Consider the following 17,885-nt stretch of genomic DNA (forward strand, 5'->3'; position numbering starts at 1 on the left):
TTGTCATCTCTCTTCCTAAAACCTCCCTCCTTTGTCGGTTGCACCATAAACCTTCTATTATATCACCTATTATGCTATTTTATAACAATTTTTCTATAAGTCTGTTTAAGCTTATTTTCATTAATCTAAGGTTTTATTTATTTATTCTGCTTATTTTCGTATTCTCTGGACTCCAAAATACGAGGTGTCAAGAAGGATGACTTTATTAAACTAAAAGGCCATATGAATAAATTTGTCTTAGCTGTAATTTGTATATGGAAGTAATAAAAATAATTCTAAAACACCAAAGTAGCATAGAAAGATGCATCTGCTGAGAGGTTTACATTGACAAAGGCAAGGATTTAGATTTGATGAAGAAAATGCTTATACTTCACCATGTATCTGTGTTTGTCTACTAAGCTTTGATATTGTTAGTTGGATGCATAAACCCAAGGTCACCTATTTCATACTAATTCTGGACATGTTTGCATTTATCTAATTTTCCTATCTTTTTTTCTGTGTCAGTTATCAGCTCTGTGAAAATGTGGCTAATAATACTTCATTTACAGAATTTTTTTTAGTGACTTCTAATAACATAGGGAAGCATTCACAAGACACCTAACACATGGTAATACATGAGCAAACATTTGTCTCCTTTCTTATCCCTTTCTAGAATTTTTCAAGTTGTTCCTCATGGGAGGAAAGAAGTAGAATGTATTAATTAAAATAGAAAAAATTTATTCCTACATTTAATAATTTAAATTTTAAAATTATCTAAAATAAAATAGTTTTTTTAAAAAATCAAAAGAACACTAGACCAGAATAATTTTTAAAAATTAACTTCGTGCTAGTGATAGGGCATTAGTAACAGTGTATGGGAATCAAAAAGAGGTATAAATTATTCCCATTATCCAAGAGCTTAAATTGACTAGAAAGGATAATGAAGAATAAGGACACACCAAAAATTAAAGCAAGACTGAAATATCAGGGCAGAACCTGGGTGAGGAGATGTATAAAAATGTAACAAGTGGAGAAAATAGAAACATAAAGAGAAAAAGAAAGCAATATTCTAGCTAAGGGTTTTTTAAATAACCATTAGGGTGATTTAGAACAAGTGTTTCTAACTTCTTGGATCTCTGAAACCTCATTTGTTAAATAATCAGGCCTAGATGTCTCCTAACATTTCTTCAGCTTCTGCAATAAAGGTCATGAAATGAGAAGAAAATGAAGTAGGCAACAGGTCCTTGAACTATGAATCATAAGTTTATATCTGAACAAATGTGGATTTCCGATGAGTCCAGGATGTGGTCTTCTACCCATGAGTCTTTATGTGGAATTGTCTTCTGCATATAAACTGCATCTCTAAATGTGAGCTCCTTGAGATTAAGTGTTGCTCAACTACCTAAGCCAATTTGGACAGATACTATTATTGCGTTATGTGAGTAAATATTGGCAGCTTCAATAAATAAGATTTCAGTTGAGGTACACACTTATTGTGCTAACTACAGAATTCAGCTAACCCTCTGGTCCTAGTCAGACAACCAAGAATGTTCTAAAATCAACAGCTAGACTATAGGCCCTTTCTCAACTGAGCTTTAGATAACTGCACCTGGTAGATGTTTTTCACCCTGTTATATGAATAAGAACTTAGTAATATTTCTAGCCAATTCATAAATCATTGAAACTGCTATTTTCACTAGTGAAAACTTCATTGTTAATGTTGATTATGCCAATATCCTGTTCTGAGGAGATAAAGATAATTAAATTGTGGACTTCTATTAAATGCTTGGTAACCAGCTCTAGCATGAATGTTCTCAAGTAGGGTAAATGCCCACTTCAAGAAAGTAGATGAAAAATACCTAACACTAGCCAATAGGTATATGGCGAAGTGTTCAACATCGCTAATAATCAGGAAAGTGCAAATCAAAACCACGATGAGATATTACCCCAGTCTAGTTAGAATGGTAATAATCAAAAAGGCAAAAGATAACAAGTGTTGGTAAGGATGTGGAGAAAAGAGAATCCCCAAGCGCTGTTAGAGGTAAGGTAAACTGAAAAAGCCATTATGGAAAACAGTGTGGAAGTTCCTCAAAAAATTAAAAATAGAACTAGCATATGATCCAAAAATCCCGCTTCTGGGTATACATCCAAAGGAAATGAAATCAGTATGTGGAAGAGATATCTGCACTCCCATGTTTATTGCAGCACTATTCACAATAGCTGAGAAATCAAATTAACCTGTGTCTATCAATGAATGAATGGATAGAGAAAATGTAGTGCATATATACCCACAAAGGAATAGTATTCAGCCATAAGAAAGAATGAAATCCTGTTACTTACAACAACATGGATGAACCTGGAGGACATTACGTTAAATGAAATAAGCCAGGCACAGAAAGACAAATACTGCATGATCTCACTCATGTGGAATCTAAAAAACTTGATCTCGTAGAAGTAGAGAGTAGAGTAGTGGTTGGTTATTAGAGGTCAGGGAGAGGGAGGAGGGTAGAGATTGGTCAACAGGCACAAAGTTATGGTTAGATGAAAGAAGTAAGCTCTGTTCTGTTACAGAGTAGGATGAGTATAGTTCAAAATAATGTTTTACATATTTCAAAATTGCTAGAAGAGAGGATTTTGAATGTTCTCATCACAAAGAAATGCTAAATATCTGATGTGATAGTGTATCAAAACATCACATTGTACCCTGTAAATAGGCATAATTGTTATGTTAATTAAAAATAAAACTTACAAGTATCTAACACTCATATACAGATTATAATTTATATAGAAGATTTGAAGTACATTACAGAAAACCTCACAGTAGGGATGATGTTTTCTTCCTCTTTGTGGCAAAATTCTGAGCTTATAGTAGCCACATGATAAATATCCACTTAGTATGCGATTTTATGAGAACGCATGTCATCAACATTAATCCCTGAAGAATGATCTGGGAAAAAATCATATATTTTTGGTCTCATTTAGCATATACTGTAATGATCTTATTTTTAAGGTATCTTTATTTTTGTTTTATTTGGTTATGTGTTGAATATATAATAGTATATCCACCAAATATTGCTATCTAAGTTCTCTCATATGGCAAAGGACTATTATAGCTATTGTAAACCTGAACTTGACAGTTTTGCAGGGCCCTGGCCAATGTTTTTCTCATCTCCAGCTTCCCACAAACCACAATGTTCAGTACTTTGTTTCTTATCCCAAAGACCAGTGCACATGTTGTTATGCAGTTCCTAGGAAGACTGTAAAGTCCTATAACGAAGATGCAGGATGAGTCAAGGGAATTGCTATGAGAAAGTAAGTAGGGATATCCCTGGAGAGGGAGCTGCTTCTGTGTTCTTTTAAACGTCACAGAGTAATTGTTTCTTTTTTTAAGGAAAGAACCAGGGTGAAGAGCAGCTCATTTTTAAGCTGGAGAGGTTGGCAAACACTGGCTGCAGGGTTTTCTTTGGTTTAAGAGCCTGTTGCCTCACTGGAGTGTCAATCAAAATTCCGCAGCCATTCTTGGACACTTGGAGGTGGGGCTGACTGATGTTTAAAAGGGATTTGATCCAGCACTTGGGGCGAACACATCCAGAGTCATCAGTGTTAATTCCGTGATCTTCCATCCAGCATTTTGAAAGTGTGTTAACATTCGTGATCTTGAACCCCTTCATCTGACTTCTAACTGGTAATTACGCCTGTGTAATTGCTGTAAAGTTACCTAGCCTAAAGATATCAGATTCTAGACTGGTGCCTGCAGTACTAATTTCTCTTACTTTGATCTGATTTTTGCTTTATTCTTGTCTGGTTTAAGACATATTTGCATTTCTGTCTTCTCTCACAGAGTAGAATATATGGGATATTGTAGGAATTCAGGCACCCATAACAAACTTTTAGGTAAGAAGTTGTATCTAAAAGAAAGTAGAGGGAGTTGGTCAGGAGTAATAATTTTATGTGATCTTGTCAGTAATGACTACACTTTAAGTGATAAGGTATTCAAACAATATTTGAAATTATCTAAACCCTTCCACATACATATGCTTATATGAATGCAACAGTGGAGGAATTTCTTAATAGAGCAACATACTCAAAGAGCAAATTCATGTGCAGCTATCTTTCATTCTTAGGAATATATATGTCCCAGGAAGACTGTTAAATTGTAGATGGTCACTTTTTACCCAAAGATGCAATTATGATGAATCGATGATGTAAGTTTTGGACACTCTTATATGAAGATTGTAAGGCCAAGTGTTTGCCTTTACAATCTTGGAGAAAGAAGAATCTATCCCCCCTGCTTCTAATGGCCACCATGAACAAGTAGGGGTCACAGGCAGTCTCTACTGCTGGCCTTCGTGGCATGGCTATAGTCAACCAGTGACTGCTGTGGCTTGTTTGGGAGGACTTTGCAACTTTATTTTACTCTCAGGTTACAGAACTCAGTCATTGTATTGTATTGTACTGTATTGACTAGGGCTACTGAATCCTTGATATAACAGCCAGTAAAATATACAAAGTAGCATTTTTAAAAAATTAAACATTAAATTAAAGCCAATGTTCAATTTGCAAATCATTCCTAAAATGATTTTCATGGTAAGAATTAACTACATAGAATGATAATGGGAAGTATAGAAGACAAGGCACTGGAAGTACGTAAAATTTGTACAGATTACAGGCACAATTGTTTTATTGGTCACATATAATCATTTTTATTCATGAAATTTTATTTGGACTTGCATTGTAATACAGTGTTCTATAGGAACAAATATATTGTATGCTTTAACTTTATTTATTGTGATTATCTTAAATAGTTGGAAACTGAGCCTATTGAATTAAGAGTATAGGAGGTAATAGTTTGCCTCAGTGGGCCTTGTGTGAAGATAGATAGAAACCGAAGAAAGTGTTTATAGACAGGTGAAGGAAATGCTAATACATGCTCATTCAAAAAAATCATAACTTCCTTAGAGAAATGCCTACTTAGCTCTTTTGCCCATTTTTTAATTGGGTTGCTTGTTTTCTTCTTGTAAAGTTGTTTGAGTTCCTTATATATTCTGGATATTAATCCTTTGTCAGATGTATATTTTGCAAATATATTCTCCCACTCTGTTGGTTGTCTTTTAACTCTGTTAATTGTTTCTTTTGCTGTGCAGAGCTTTTTAGTTTGATATAATCCCATTTGTTTATTTTTCCTTTGGTTGCCCGTGCTTTTGGGGTCGTATTCATGAAGTCTGTGTCCAGTCCTATAAAAACGAATGAAATACTGCCATTTGCAACAACATGGATGGACCTTGAGAGAATTATATTAAGTGAAACGAGTCAGGCACAGAAAGAGAAATACCACATGTTCTCACTTATTGGTGGGAGCTAAAAATTAATATATAAATTCACACACACACACACACACACACAGACACACACACACAAAAAACCGGGGGGGGGGGGAAGAAGATATAACAACCACAATTACTTGAAGTTGATACGACAAGCAAACAGAAAGGACATTGTTGGGGGGGAGGGGGGGAGGGAGAAGGGAGGGAGGTTTTGGTGATGGGGAGCAATAATCAGCCACAATGTATATCGACAAAATAAAATTAAAAAAAAATAATAATAAAATAAAATAAAAACTATAAAAAACAAACAAACAAACAAACAAAAAATCATAACCTTGCTTGCACCTAAGTTCTGTGCAATTCTATTTGTCACTCGGGTAGTTAATATTGTTACTCAAGCATTCTAGACAAGCCATAATTTAATATTTCAACACAAGATTTCAAGCAATTACTGATTTAAAGCTACCTGTGTTACCTAAATATACAATAATTAGAAACAAAGAAATTGAAGTGACACACTGAACAGTAATGCTACTAAATAGATATTTTGTGTTAAAAGGCAAGGGATTTATGAATGCTAACATTATGTAAATGACTTTGTCTCTAGATAGTTGGATTATGGATGATATCTTGTTCATTCATAGATATGAATTCAATTCAGCAGATATTTGTCTGTCCAATATGTGCTAGGTACTGACCATTTTCTGTACTTAATTTTATCCACTTAGCACAGTGAGTAATGAAATAGTTCCCCAGTAAAAATATTGTTAATAAACTAAATGGATATCACAATGTGAACATGTTTTGTGGCCCTTTACCAATTTCTCCCTATCCCCGCATCCCCCTTTCCTACCTCTGGTGTCCTCGGTTCCATTTTTTCCTTTTGAGAGTTTAAGGAATTATTGCGATTGTTGTATCAAAATGTTCACATTGTGTAATGATAAAAAGAAAATAAAAACAAAAAATAAATAAATTAAGTGGATATTACAGGGGATTTTTTATGAAGGTCACTGTTCTACTAGATAATCAAGGATACTCCACTCAGGTTAATACAACAAATTTTCATGTTTCTTCCTTACGGGTGATGAAAGATCAGTGGACTCCGAAGTATCTGCAGTGTGCGAAGTCTTGTGTTGCTTAGAAACTCAGTGACTATGGGCTTGCTAGGCAACCCAGTTTATCAGTGAATTCAAAACTAACTTAGCTGGCATTGTACCAAATCTCCATATTTTTCTGGTAAAAATATTTAGATAATTTCTATCATACTAGAATTTTTATTATTTATACAATCAGAGCTAAATAATATTACAATTTACCAAATTTTTAATATATTAAATAGATTACAACTGCATGAAAAGTAAGTTTAAATTTTATATGTATTTTTAATTATTCAAATTTATGTCTACTGGTTACTATCTGCTTATCTAAGTTTATTTATTTATACACACACACATGATTTGCATCAAGTTAAAAGCATAAAAAAGCAAAACTGGTACAGTATATTATCTATTTACTAATCAAAAGGCTCTGTAAATTTGACTTCTATTAGAAGTTCTATCCAAATCTGTAAATCTATCTATATACAAGAATAACTTTCCATGAACTTCTCGAAGTATCTTTGTATGTATATATTATACATTTTAATGATATTTTTATTTTATATTATGATGTCCTTATTCACAGATCATGAGATGTTATCATATTAAATCTCTTTAAAGTCTTCTGCCTTAAGTAATATACCATGTAATCTGATACACAAATGTACTGAAAAAACTAATTTATTTGAAAGTATGTTTTTGCAATCATGGAAAAGACATTAAAGAAGTTATTCTCATCCGTAGTTTGAGTAGTTGCTCCCTGCAGTATATTTACAATCATTTTGCCCTTTCTGACTAGATATATAAACTATAATCTTCTCTGTACCTCTTCATATGTAAGTATTGTATTTATTTTATCTTCCTATTGATTCCAACTTTAGTGTTTATCACAGTCAGGAGCAGGGATAAACCTGGCAGGCTCTCCTGAGACAAGACTACTACATGGTTCTATTTATTGTTCTTTTCTCCTGGGTTTTGGCATTTATGCATTTTGTTTTGATATTTAAAAGTTCATAATACTAAAGGTTCTCCTGAGAGTGAAAGAAGCAATCTGCCTCAGGTTTTCACAGGACAATGCTACATTTGGTGATACTTTCAATTTTTCCTTATATGTTATTCATTTCCACATAATTCTGCAAATGATCGATTTTTTTGAATCCTCTAGTATATCAGTTCAACTAGGCAATGCCCCTATGTTTGATAATATGGCTCATCTCACAGATAGAAACAAGTACAAAGACAGAACTTTCACCGTATTTCTGGAATTAACTGCCATTGGAACAGAGGAACAGAAAAGCCAATTCCCAGGTATCCTTGTTTAAGCCTCCCATGAGTGGGCCACACTGACACCTTCCCTCGACAGAGGTGTACTTTGTAGTTAGACTAAAGGCCAACTGTTTTTTAACAAAATAAATGAGGAGTCCAAAACACTAAATAATCCGTGGGAACCAAGCTGTTATCAAGGGATCCTATACGTCAGTCTACAAGGAGGTAGTAGGTTGGCATTTGAAATATTAGATGGTAGAGTATGACTTGGAGAGGATTTTTAATAGGTCAAAACAAAACTATGCTACTTATTGGTGATCTACATTTAATGTTTGTTTAATCATATTTTTTGTTGTGATTGAATTAGTTTAATAACTTCTAGAAAACTTTAATCAATATGTCTATTCTTGCCAATGGACACATAAACACATTTGGTACATTGGGTCATTTAAAATGTTTGGAAAAAGCTTATTGCATAGAAACAATTCATCCTTGTATTGCAGTTGCTTAATAAATGAGTGTGGCATGGAAAAATTAAGGCCCTTCATAAGAACATTTTCTAGCATGGAATAATCAAACTATTTACCTATTTAATACATTGAGATTTTTTGCTTAAAGCAGACTACATTTGTTTTTTATTCCATTACATGCATGGTGTCTACTAGACATAAAAAATGCACATCTGGAAGGAAAATCACCAGTCCTTTTAAACTTGTTTCTTGGCCACACTTAATGAGTTAGAACTTTGGTGACATATTTTAGTTTAAAATAAATGTGATCTCAGGTCCATGTTTCACATAGAATCTCAGGGTATCATTTTGGGAGCTTTCAACCTAAACTAGCTAAGTCAATACAAGGATTTATTGAACAGAGTTAGCTCTCTTTAGGCACACTTGGGTCAAACTGCTGGCTCTTCCTTAACGTTCTCTGCTCTTCCCTTTATTTGGGTGTTGGGTTTGGCCAAGATTGGATTTCTTTGAGGTTGTAACAGGGCTCCCAGCAGCATGGCTACCTACATACTTTTCTAGTTTTATACATAGGAGATGGGGGTTGGGATAGAGGAGAGATGACAGTAGAAAAATCAATTCCCTCCAATGTTAAATGAAGGAGCAGTTTTTGTGAGTCCTGAGGGGAAGTATATATTCTTATAACACTATGTAGTTAAATAAAGGAGAATGTTAAATAGAACATTGGCATTTTTAAAGGCAATACTATGTTAATGTCTGTACATAGAAATATGGAGACCATTTTTAAAGTTTTCCTTCTGAATTCAGTGTCAAAGGGCCTCTCTGGAAGCTAACCAGCCCCATGTGGCTTCTGGATCACAAGGAGCTCCTCCCTACGGAATATACACTAAGGATCTGAGGACGTTAAGTCATGAGGAAGCATTACTATCTTTCTTCTGGGAAATTCTTAAGCATCTTGAAGTATCCCTTAATGAATTAGTCAATCGAGATGTCTGAATTTAATCCGATATATTCATTGTGCCTCATCTTTACAAATTGAAGTGAATTTCTCAAAACATATCTTAACATGCACGTATTAGAATGTTTCTAAAATAGACAGTGCCTGTTTTTAATTTTTATTTACCTAGGATTGAAAGAAGATTGTATGAAAGACTGATATTCAGTGGTAGCCATTGTATCATGGAAAGAAAAGGTTTTCCAAGTGAACAACATCTACCAGAAGACTTAAAAGAAAATCACCATAGAATTTTTTTCCCTAACCTAGATGACATGGCAGATAAGCCAGGGAAAGTTTAGCAAATAGCAGAAATTTAATTTAAAATACATGTTTTGAATTTCAAAGGTATGCAGATTTAACTGTTTTCTAGCATATAGGGTGGGAAATACAAGATTAAAAGAATAAGTGGCAGAATAAGGTTTAGTTTGACAAAAATATTTGATGATACTATTTGGAGAACCATTATTATGTGTTGAATTGCCATTGTGTGTTGTATGTCCCTCAGGACAGAAATACCTGTTAATTGGATAAAGTAAGCATGTCCATACGGGAGTGGAAGACCAAAGGAAATCACGGGTTCTTCTAATTTAGGGACATTTCTGCTTTGGTATGTGGAATTGCATTAAGTTAATTGGGATTCAATTACAAGTTTACATAACCAGTTATCATTTTGAAAAACAGTTAAGATAAAAATGAGATGTTAAATAGTCAAAAATCAATCAGAACAGATGAATGTAGGGCAACCAAAAAACAAATGAAGGAAAAATTAAAAGAGAAGCTCATGAAAAAGAGAAGTCTGTACTGAAAGCTTGTTACAAAAACAATCTTTTGGAATGTGCTTCTTTATAACATGAGAAATAGTTAATGGAGTATAATTTGGGGTTGCAGGAAATGGTGTGGTTTTCATGTTTTTATGGATTTATTTCACCTCAAATTTTTACTCATTGTAATCTTCTTTCCTCTAACCTATTGTGATTACCCAGTTTTCCCTGAGTAATTGTTGAAAATGAGAGGAAAAAACAGGCCTTCGAATGATCTTGGATCATATCCAGAAGATGTTTTTAGTGCTTGGAATACATGGAGGACGCTGATCCAAGCCTTGTAAATGCAGCTTGGGAAAGTAAATGATATTCTTAGTGTATTCACTCTGAACAGGAAAGCACTGTGTGATTAACAAAAGGAGTATTGCAGAGTACACTGAGACATGCTCAGACAACATTAGTACCTTAATTCACATTTGTATCTTTACCTACCAACTAGAGGCACTGTGGAATAAAATCATTTGCTTACCTAAATACAACTGAGACACCCTGGGCTACAAAAGCCAAAAAGACATAGCTGTGTCCTAAAAGTCTCTAAGGATCTAGGTACTAACCAAGCAGTACAAAAGTAGTAGGACTAGTCAAAATCATTCAAGGGTGACATTCCACAGCGATGAAGATTCTGTAACTTACTACCATTTACATAAATCACAACCCAGAACAAAAGGGAAGGAACCTTCAGAAATCTGAAAAAGGGTGATCACAGTAAACATGTTTTGAGTCCTTGGTTGCTTGTTAGAGAACAATGGAGATGACAGACGCTTGCCTAAAGACAGGGTTCATGAAACCTAAACCTACCTAGTAGTTAGAAGGATGAAAGGTTTCTTACTACGTAACAGCAAGGTAAAGTATTTTATGAAGTCCATTGTCATGGCTCCATAATGTAAAGCAAGCTTTAGTGCTGCTCCTGAAGCGTCAGGGCTAAAATGAAGTAGAATTGGTAAGTCAAACTTAAGTATTATTCATAATTCGAGTGTGGAGATTCCAAAGTAAAGGTTTTTCTCCACCCCTGACAAGTTTGTAATTTCTTTCATTCAAGCAGGTAGCCAGCTATCACAAACATACATGCAGGACAGTTGAAGGATTTCAATACTTTAGAATGATTCTCAATTTGTAAGATACCTGATATATATATATATATATCTCACACACACATATATATATATACACACACACATACATACATACATATCATTCATACATAGGAATGATGTATAAAACAAATATATTTAGAAAGTATTGTGTAAGACTTTGTTAAAACAAAAATACAGTTAGCATAAGGGGTTTCTACTTTTAATTCTATGGATTCTTGAAAATCTTAAGAATATGGTTCAAGTTATTCCAGGGCGTTCATTTGAGGAGTAGCACTCTAAACCAAACCTGCTGGTCTCTTGAAGGACAAAAAACTCAGGCTCGTCCAAGAGCAGATTCTTCCCTAATGCCATTTAGAAACAACCTGGAAGATAATGTTTTGATTTCACTGTAGGGTTTGATAGATTGTTTTAAATTTCTTTAAAACTACTATCAGAAGCTGCTGTGTCACTCAAATGCAGGATTTGTGCCAAATGGTTCTTCGAAGTGTCAGAGCATAAGGATCATACTTCTCCATTCAAAAAAAAAGGAAAAGGCATTAGATTTGTTATAGAACATGCTTCTTAGAAACCTTTCTCCTCCAGCTTTAAGAAGAAATCTAATTAGGCATGTTTCCATATCCCTGAAAAATGTGTGTGTGCGTGTGTACGCCTATATATGTGCTTAACTCTTTCAAGAAACTAATGCTCAAGTCTTGTGTATCTTTAGACTTAAGGAAACAGATGGTGAAATGTTACACATGTCAATATAATTAAGTTTTTAAAAGACTTGCCGATGTGGTTTAGTATGTTTCTTTTTTAAATGGAACAAAATCACTTTAGATCACATCATCCATCTGATTTCTCTATATAAATTTTTATGTCTATACCAACTTTTGTGTCAGTGCTTAAACGGTATTAAAAAACATATTATTTTAGCATTTTAAAACATCATTTTGACCAAGCCAAGAGTCAATGTAAGGGTAAATTGACTGTTCTTAAAATTATGTTATTAACTTCAATTTTAAGAACCCACTTCAGGGACTATCTCTTTAGTCCAGGGTGAATGCAGTATTTCTTAGCATTAAAATTTGAGGCCGGCCCCGTGGCTCGGGAGAGTGCGGTGCTACGAGGCCGCAGGTTCGGATCCTATATAGGGATGGCCGGTGCGCTCACTGGCTGAGCATGGTGCAGACCACACCATGCCAAGGATTGCGATCCCCTAACCGGTAAAAAAAAAAAAAAAAATGTTGTGCGCTCAATCGCGATGAATTTTCAATCTATCTGCCCTGTAAAATTTCAGATTAATTGACTTTTTTCTGCGACCTTTTTTTTGTTTTTATATTTGGTATTCATCAACTAAATGCTTGTTTTGGTTGTAAATTACTGATTTTTCCCCCCTTTTATTTCACCATACCATGCTTTGAGGCCTAGTTATTCTTTTACCTGAATATTTGGTTTTTTTCCCCCTAATAATTTCCCATCTACAGTATGAGCACTACTTACCTGACAACTGTGTTGATCACAACATTTCCTGATGTTTCTTCGCATTATTTAAATGTGGCTTTTTTCCCTCTCTCCTTAAAGAGTTAAGTCTTCCTTGCAAACTGTTTAAGTAAGAATTAGGTCTGCCAACATTTTAGATGGCTTATGAAATCTGCATATTGATTTGGCCATGCCCACATAGAACTGTCCACATGCACAAAGGTGCCCTCTTCTTTAATCTCTGTTTTACACACAGCTCTTACCATGGCTTCTACTGAACATATAGGTAAGATTATTTATATTTTTAATGCAGTATGTTTGCTTTCACCCTGTCTTTTGATTCATCAAGGTATGTGGTGTAAGTCTAAACTTTACTCTGATATTCTGCATTCTGTCTTTAATAATGTCCTTGAAATTTTCTTTTTAAGTTGATATTAGAAATCTCCATTTTAGTCTCTCAGTACTTCATTGGCATTACATTATACTGTTGTTTTGTACAATTTAGTATTTTAATTTATATATGTATGTATTTATTTTTATCCCTGCATTTGAAGTCCTTCCTCATCACATAAAACAGGTAAAATAGGCCATTGGTTTAATATTTCTATAAATAAGCTAGCAATTAAAAAAATTGATGTATGTTCATATCTTAAATATTACATATATAAGCATATATATATATATATATATCCATAAATACAAGGGTACTCAAAAAGTTCATGGAAAAAATAGACTTAAAAGATAATACAAATCTTTCCATGAACTTTTTGAAGTATTCTCATATGTGTGTGTATGTATAAATCTCCATGGTTAGTTATTCCCTAAGGATTAAGGTGATTAAAACAAATTTTGCCTTAGTTTTACATTGGTAACTAATGTTATGAGAGTTTACAGGTCATTACAATGAAATATTATTAATTTAAAATAATTCTGTTAATTGCCACCTGCAGAATATGTTTACTGTTCATTGCCTGTTTGCTCTGTCTGGATGACATTCTCTCAATGTATTATCAGTTTTCTTAAAATTGTTATTTAATTTGTACAGACATTTTGGAAAAAAAATGTAAAATTGAGTATTGATCAAGAATATATTTATCATATTTTTTTAGTCTTCTTGGATTTTAACTCTTGTTCCGGCACATGTTAGCTGTCTGACCTCAGCTAGTTATCTATCTAAAGAGCTAGTCAGGTGGTATGATTGCTCAACAAGGTAAAACCTGTGAAATACTTAGTGCAACACCTGGCAGATAATAAGCTCTCAATATGTGTTAACCCTGTTATTGTATCATTATCATCTTCATAATCTGAGTCTTTGCTTACCCATGCAATCTAGAATCCAATGCAAGTTATACTGAAATGCTTCTTTTCATTTGCTAAGCAGTAAAACAAAAATTACTTAAAAATAAAAAAGGTTATCTACAACTGTAAACTACCAATACCTTGTATCTACAATATAACTTTACATTTTTAATTTTAAATCTACCATCTGATTTGATCTTCAGCTTGAGAGTGTAGGTAGATTGTATGGTTATCCTGTTTGATGAGAAAGGACATCAGGAACACAGTGATGTCCTGCCTGGTTCACAGAGCAGTGATCAGAACTGGGGCCATGTGATCCCTCTTCTAGAAATCTTGTAATGCATCTGACATCTGCCTCTCAAATTTTCGTAATAATGTTACTCATCCTACTGTACTCTTCCTCTTTTACTTCACAAGTGTTAGATTCTGTGAATCAGCTTATCTAAAAATACTCAAAGGATTTTTAAAACCATAAAAATGTTAGAAGGAAGTTTATTTTTCATACTCTTGAAGTGGATAAAGCCTTTTGAAGCATGTCACAATCCTGAAAAAAAAGAAAGTTAATGGAATAAAAATTTTAAAATTCAATATACAATAATAATAAAGTTAAATTGTCAAATTTAAAAAATTGTCAAATGTCATAAGATTGGATATTTCCTTACTAACTAATAAAGAAAGGACAAACCAGCCCATGAAAAAAAGAGATGAACATGGATATTTCACAAATATTTTGATATAAAAATGGCTAATATACTTTAGAAAATAGGTTAAACTTCACTCAATTAGTTACAAAAGAACAAAACAAACAAACAATGTACTTGTTCAAAACTTAAAGTTCAGGGCTGGCCCGGTGGCTCACGCGGGAGAGTGCAGCGCTGGTAGCGCCCAGGCCGCGGGTTTGGATCCTATATAGGGACGGTCGGTGCGCTCAGTGGCTGAGCATTGTGCGGAGGACACCAAGCCCAAGCTGAGGGTTGTGATCCCCTTACTGGTCAAAAAAAACCCCCCAAAAAACAAAACTTAAAATTCAGTATAAACCACTGTGGGTGATGTATGGAGACAGGCATTCTCACACATTGTTATGTACATGTGTGAACAGAAATTTGGTAAAACTCCTTACCCAAAAAAAATAAAAAAAATAAGCACATACTTTTGTCCCAGAAACTTCACTTTCTGCTTTTTACAGGTATCCTAAACAGGTATACAAAGCTATATGTACAAGAATTTTTTGCTTTGTTTTTGTAAGGGCAAAGAACTAGAAACAATAATAATGTTAATTAAATAGGAGTCAAGTCATTTAAAAGACAGTATACTACTCCCTATGAAATTTTATAATAATGGAGAAATAGTTAACTATTCATGTTTTGGGAATACCTCCAAGGCACATAATATGAGATAAGGCAAGTTGCAGAAAGTGTGGTTCATTTATACATATTATCCCATATATGTATAAGTTTAGAATCATAAAGTTGCTTGGTTGGGGGTTGGGGGGGATTGTGTGTGACATACTTAACATTGGTTATTTCTGAAGAATAAAATTGGGGGTTGAAAGAGACTTCTCATTTTACACCTTTCTATAATTTTCATTATTTCTTACTTGCCTACATTTAATAAATTCCCTAAAATAAAATTTTGCTTAATATCCAATGGTAACTTTAGCAATTATTTACTAACAAAAACTATGTCAGGCTCTGTGCTAAAGCCTTCATATTATCACTGTTAATCTTTAGAACAATCAATGAAGGAGATATTTACACTATGGCTAAGAGAGGTAAAGTTGTTAACAAATCATACACTTAGGAAGTGATGAATTCCAAATTCACACTCGGGTCCATTTACTTTCTTAGCAGATGGTCTCAATCCCAATTAAATCTTTGCATAGTCATGGTACGAATGTGGTATGAACGAGTAGCATAATAGCCTCTCATTTCCATTCATTCTCCTCTTAAAATATTATTATGGTTATAATAATCATTGTGTGTGTTCGTTTATTCAACTAATTACCAACTAAGAGTCTGTTCTGTGCTATGGGGATTCAGTGGTGAACTAAACAGACAAGTGTCCCTCCTCACGGACCCAGCATTCTAGCATGTGCAGAACAAGACAAAAACATAAGTTAATTGTAGAGTTGATCTGATGGTGATTAGTGATCTGTGGAAAACAAAGCAGAGAAGGGAGAAAGGGGAAGGAGCATGTAAGAATGGGGTGATGAGACGGGGAACATAGTTAGAGGGCCTAGTCATTGTCAGGCCACTGTCAAATGGTGCACACTGCTCACCTCATGTAGTTCTTACCAGCTATTTATTTAGTTTCCTCCATCTTTTGATTAAGTATATAAGAGCAAATGTGGCAATCATTTCACAAAGTACATATATCAAAATAGCATGTGCACCTTGAATTTTTATAAATTATACCTCTATAAAGCTGAAAAAAGAGAATGATGATGTAACTCCTAATCACCAGGAAATATAACTAGTGCCTGGTAGCACTACTTATAGTTATGTCTGTCTGATTTCTGACCCTATGGGGTCTCTCACAAAAATGAGTTTCCAAAGAATCATGTCTAAGGTGACTTAAGTATATTGGAAATGTTATCCTATCATTTTAATAAATTTAGTGCCATAGTGGATTTACGTAAGGCAATGAACACTCATATAAAACACATCCCTTCAAAATATGGTGACTGCATACGCTTTTAAAAATGAAAACCCCAACATTTTTTACTCAAAAATGGGTGCAGCATTTTGCTGCCTCGTTCAAGAATGGTTATATTTTCCTTAAAATCCATGGTCACAGATTTGACTCAGCTGTGCGCTCTCCGAGTCTTGTGTGCTAAGCCACTCAGGAACTGTTGTCTATGGGACTGAACACTTAACAGCTGCCTCTGGGAATGTAAATTTGATTCTTTGAACTGCTCATGGGAATGTGTGACATTTTCCTCTCCAGAGACAGTCAGAAGATTTGGATGGCACTGGCCTACTGATTAAATAATGATCCAAGTAAGTTCAGTGTCAATTTAGGCATCTATTTTGTATATATATATTTTTAATATCTTTCTCTAATAGTGTTCATTTTTTCATTGTAATTTAACTATCCCTTCAATGTGTTTAAAATATATTCTTTAAAGTAGGTTTTATCTAAACTTTGTATTGGAAAGCTGTTTCTGAATTGTCATTGGTGCGTTTATGTGTAAAAATTAAGTTTGAGAAGAAAATATTTATATCAGAGTGGCTTGAATACAAAGTAGATATCTGCAAAATAGATATTCTTAATCAAAATTTGTATTAAATTAGCCTTTATACTACCTTTTTATATCATACGACAAAGTTAAAAAGGTCACAGTTATAAGGGAATAACCCTTTTCAGCATCCTGAAATCTCTGTAAGTTATTCTTTTAAAATGAAAAGGATGAATCATAATCAGATTACAAAAGTCCATTTCTACTTTATACTAATTAAGCTGTCTGAAATTTGGAAAAAAATATCCTCACATAGCTAATGTATTTTTATGATGACTCATTAATTTTTAAATAAGTGTCAGTAAAAATACCCTGGAAAAAGATAGCAATACTTGAGGAGAAAAGAGTGTTTTGGGTTCCTTTCGCATTGTTTTGTACTACTTGCAAATGAAAGGATTCATTGTGTGCCTCACATGCCCAGAAGAGATAGGACAAGCAATCTAATGGTAAGGGCTTGTTTAAATATGAAATAATGAACTAGATATCTTTCTGTCCAATATTCTTAGGTTACTTTATTTCAAGGTTGACATGGAGGCATTTATCCTGCTAGCCTATTGGACCTATGCCAGTTTAACCTTCTGAAGATTTTGCCTGTATGATTCTGAGAATTTCTTTGTAAGAATGGTGTCTCACAAAGAAATTAACATTGAGGATCCTTCTTCTGCAAAGTGCAAAGCTTTCAATTTTGATTAGATATAAAAATAATGAAAATATTTTTCTCTTTGAATGTGACCTAAGTATATACTTCTTTACATTAAAAGATCATTTTCAATGGTTATCCTATGCGAGTGTTGTTTAATAATCATATTTTGGCTGCAGAAGTATAGGGATTTATTTTTTGT

The 17,885-nt window shown here is 33.9% G+C and overlaps 1 protein-coding gene across 2 annotated transcripts in view; it reads left to right on the top strand.

The window, feature by feature from the left end:
* CD36 (CD36 molecule (CD36 blood group)) overlaps window positions 1–17,885 on the top strand; it is a 78,776-nt gene that overhangs the window by 21,889 nt on the left and 39,002 nt on the right. The gene's annotated exons all lie outside the window — the stretch shown is intronic.

The sequence above is a fragment of the Cynocephalus volans genome, chromosome 6 (assembly GCF_027409185.1).
Source record: "Cynocephalus volans isolate mCynVol1 chromosome 6, mCynVol1.pri, whole genome shotgun sequence".
NCBI lineage: Eukaryota > Metazoa > Chordata > Mammalia > Dermoptera > Cynocephalidae > Cynocephalus > Cynocephalus volans.